Source organism: Xenopus tropicalis, chromosome 6, assembly GCF_000004195.4.
Source record: "Xenopus tropicalis strain Nigerian chromosome 6, UCB_Xtro_10.0, whole genome shotgun sequence".
Lineage (NCBI taxonomy): Eukaryota > Metazoa > Chordata > Amphibia > Anura > Pipidae > Xenopus > Xenopus tropicalis.
This window is the reverse complement of record NC_030682.2, coordinates 117241113-117245635: the sequence shown is the minus strand read 5'-3', so window position 1 is coordinate 117245635 and position 4523 is coordinate 117241113. Positions and strand designations below refer to the sequence as shown.

General features: G+C 39.7%; 1 long non-coding RNA gene across 1 annotated transcript; it reads left to right on the top strand.

Moving 5' to 3' along the window:
- Nucleotides 1–1067: 1067 nt before the first annotated feature.
- LOC116411593 lies at nucleotides 1068–3883 on the top strand. Its single transcript, XR_004223232.1, has 2 exons — nucleotides 1068–1161; nucleotides 3796–3883. It is a non-coding gene; the product is annotated as an uncharacterized LOC116411593 (long non-coding RNA).
- Nucleotides 3884–4523: the final 640 nt, after the last annotated feature.

Sequence of the window (4523 nt, the reverse complement as noted above, 5' to 3'; positions counted from 1 at the left end):
TGAGCGCCAATGGAGATACTTACTCCAGGTTGACTGAACCTTTTAGCTTGAAAGAAGCCAATGCTTTTATTAAAACAAAGTTATGACCCTAATTTTTATCATATTCAGCCATACAGAGTGTCAAAAAAAGTACAAAGTACAATCATGAACTTTTATGATAAAAGAACTCAGTTACCACTGCATCTATGGTAACAAAAAAATACATGCAGTCATTACACGAACTGAGAACATTCATTAATGCTATGTATGTGATTCATTATCCAGAGACTTGTTATTCAGAAAGCTCCAAATTATGGGAAAGACATCTCCCATAGACTCCATTTTAAGCAAATTTTAATTTTTAAAAATATTTTTTCCTTTTCTCTGGAATAATAAAACCTTGTATTGCTCCCAGCTAAGATATAATTAATCCTTATTGGAGATAAAACAATCCTATTGGGTTTATTTAATGTCTAAATGCATTTTTAGTAGACTTATGGAAGGGAGATCCCTTATCCAAAACCCCCAGGTCTTGAGCACTCAGTATAACAGGATCCATCATAAAATTACCTTTGCTTGCTAATTAGAATTTTGCTTAAATCCTATCTGATCCCCAATGTTCCTCTATGAGGGGGCGGCCATATTTGTGCAGCAGGAGGCCGTTAGCACTAGAAGCTATAACTGACAGGCTGCGGAGGGACAGTCAGGTTGGAAAAACAGTCAGGTGTAGGGACTTCCAGTAACAATTACTTACAAAAGCAGCCCTATCAGAATAAAATGTTTCACATGACCTATAGGGAACTTAATGTACATTTATATTTTGAAGAGTTTTTTAGTGCCCGTCTCACTTTAAACAAGCTCCTAGCACTTGGTTCCAAGTACCACCGCACCTGGCTTGTCTGTTTGGCTGCATATGCGCAAGTCTATCTACTGATGCAGGGAAAACATGGAAGTACCACCATCATAAAGGTGGCAATAATTGCAGGGTTCCCCTCTTTGGGCTGCGTCCATATTGTGCCTAGAGAATAATGCTTAAACATCATTTTTACTCCACCCTAACTCTGCCTGGTTTATGATTCCTTAGCTCCCCCAAAGCTTCTGTAATTCTACCAACTCGGCTGCCAAGGGGAAGTCTATGGATAGATTCCATGTGCACCAGGGGAAACTGAGACAGGAGGCAAGGTAATTATAAGGAGTGATTCATGGTAGGTAATTGAATCATGGTAAATTTTGTGTCTGGCATCAAATAGACCTATTTATATTATGGATGTTGAATGTGGTAAGTAGGAAGAGAATTCCAAGGATAAGGTTTCAAACAACCCACCAACACAACAATTTGTCCATTGGTTTGCTCAATAGAGGGTATTTATTGCACAATGGTTAAAGCCCACAAATAGTATTGTCTCAGCATCTGCACTGTATTTTCTACGTCTGGGTCAGATGGGTTCCAATTATAGCATAAGCATGAAATAACAGCACAGGAACTTCTTTGTACACCAATGAGCACAGCCTGCATAGTGCAATATGAAAGGGAAACATTGTAAACGTCACAACAGCCGTGGGATTCAACCCCATCATGTTATTTTTTGGTGATGCCATTGTCGGCTCTTATTTTCATGCATGAACATTGGCGCAAATCTTTATGTAGATGAGGTAACTGACGGTGGGGCTGGTCATGGCAATCCATTGGATTTTTTATGGCCCTACACATATTGAAAGGATATGAAGATATGGGGACACAAGTGATAAAATATAATGGGATTAATAAATTATTCATTGTTTATTGAGAAGCTATGGAGTTGATACGATAAGGTTTTGGCAGACAGAATACACTGAAGTGGGAGAAATGAGGGTTTGAAGGTCAGATACTTAAAATTTACTAAATGTTCATAAATCTATTTGAATCCATGTTATAAATCAGCTTAATTGACCATGATACGTCTTTAATATCAGCAATCATGACATAGATAAGGTTTCTTAAAGCACACATTAATTCATATATTATATTAGGATATATTTCTCCTTTCTGTGATCAGCTTTGATAAATTATGCAGGAATTGTAATGGGAATACTCCTACAAAGAGAAAACTCAAAGGCTACAGAATATACTTCACACACAGCATGGTATCTTATAAATGCTATCTAACCCATTACCACAGATCAGCATTGCCCCTTTATGTATCAGGGGACTTTATTACTAAACAGTGTGCAAACCCACAGTCTGGTTATGGCCTTAATATGTGTGTGGCCAATGATAACAAAGTCCACACTGCTTGTTGAGAGCTTTAGTGTTAGAGCATATAGAATAAAATGCTGCAGAACCATAACCTTTGTGAACCAGTACAGTTATTTATTTTTACCCAGGTCACTGTATCATTTAAATTTTATACCTCTACGCAGCATTTATTTGTACCCTCGTCTCAATGTGTTCTTCAAACTCATTCTTATGATTTAGCATTAGAACTGGAGATTGGAAATGATTTCGGGGAAATTAGTAGGGAAAGGGGCAGGCTAGAGAACTGGTTGATGGGGAAGGGGAAAGGGGCAGGGAAAAGGACAGGCTAGGCAAGAGAATGTGTTGCTGGGAAGGGGGAAATGGGCAGGGAAAAGGGAAGGCTAGGCAAGAGAATGGGTTGATGGGAAGGGGGAAATGGGCAAGGAAAAGGGAAGGCTAGCCAAAAGAATGTGTTGCTGGGGATGGGGAAATGGGCAGGGAAAAGGGAAGGCTAGCCAAAAGAATGTGTTGCTGGGGATGGGGAAATGGGCAGGGAAAAGGGAAGGCTAGGCAAGAGAATGGGTTGATGGGAAGGGGAAATGTGCAGGGAAAAGGGAAGGCTAGGCAAGAGAATGGGTTGATGGGGAAGGGGAAATGGGCAGGGAAAAGAATGTGTTGCTGGGGAAAGGGAAATGGGCAGGGAAAAGGGCAGTCTAAGCAAAAAAACTGGTTGATGGGGAAGGGAAAATGGGCAGGGAAAAGGAGAGGCTATGTAAAAGAATGGGTTGATGGGGTGGGGAAATGGGCAGGGAAAAGGGAAGGCTAGGCATAAGAATGGGTTGATGGGAAGGGGAAATGGGCAGGGAAAAGGGCAGGCTAGGCAAAAGAATGGGTTGATGGGGTGGGGAAATGGGCAGGGAAAAGGGCAGGCTAGGCATAAGAATGGGTTGATGGGGCAGAGAAATGGGCAGGGCAGAGGCTTGCTCAGTATCAAAGCTTTGGAGCCCATGAGATAGAGGAAAACATTGAAAGAAAAAACATCACTTTCTGAAACCAATGACAAATATTTTTTCTACAATTGCCAGAGGTATTCCTGGGGCAAATTAACCATTGACATATCAGATACCATATTTATATTATTTATTGCTCTAGATGGTTGAAGCAGATAAAGATCCCATGCCCAACTACTTATTAGAGTACATTTTCTCTATTCATAGAAAGTGCTAAGAAATACTGGTAACTGAATATCTAGGAAACTCCTCCAACCATCAGCAGTTTCTGCATCAGATATTTATCGTTGGGAAGAAATTGCTGCATCTAATTGATCTGTGTAAGTGATGCTTGGACAGGGAACCATTATTACTGTTCCAAAAGCAAACAAAGACAACAACTAAACTGCAAATACCACAAAAACCCAAGGATTTCTACATATGAAAGGATTTACTGTTCAGTTGCCCAGTTCCCTTTATGCAAAACAAATACAGTATAGAAACACAGAAGGTTGAATTGATGCTTTAAAAAACATAAAAAGGGGCATATTATGATTTTTATGAATGCATGGCGGAATTCTGGCTTCAATTAATAAATTACTTTTTCTCCAGGTTTCCCTGACTGCGGCCAATATCAAATGGAAGGTTTATGTGACCTGTGTTAAAATGCATTTCTTCTTTATTAAATCAGTAATAACCAGTTGTAGTGAATTAATGACTCTGAGTCAAAGAAAGTACAACAATCTGCAGCTCTTTACACTGGTTGGACCTCTCAGATTTCATATAGTGCCCTAGCCAAGTGCTGGGTTTCAGTGCTTCTTGGGTTTAAAGGGATACTATCATGATTTTTATGGTATACGTTTTTATTTCTAAATTACACTGTTTACATAGCAAATATGTATTCTTGAACCAACAAATGTATTTTTTTAGTAATAGTGTAGGTGCCATCTCAGTGCATTGTGCCTGAGTCTGAGCTTTCAGAAGGAACCAACACATTAGAACTGCTTTCAGATAAGCTATTGTTTCTCCTACTCCCATGTAACTGGAGGAGTCCCAAGCTGGACTTGGATCTCTTACTATTGAGTGCTATTCTGATACCTACTGGGAGCTGCTATCTTGCTCCCTTCCCATTGTTTTGCTGATTGGCTGTTGGGAGGGAGGGGGGATATCACTCCAACTTGCAGCTCAGCAGTAAAGTGTGGCTGAAGTTTATCAGAGCACAGGTAATATTATTTACTGCATCTCTCACAAAGAGTATGGGCATGGAATGATTTCTAAAACAAATATCTAAATCTTCGCTTACATAAGAATTTTCGTGTAATTAAAAGCAAAAAAACCCC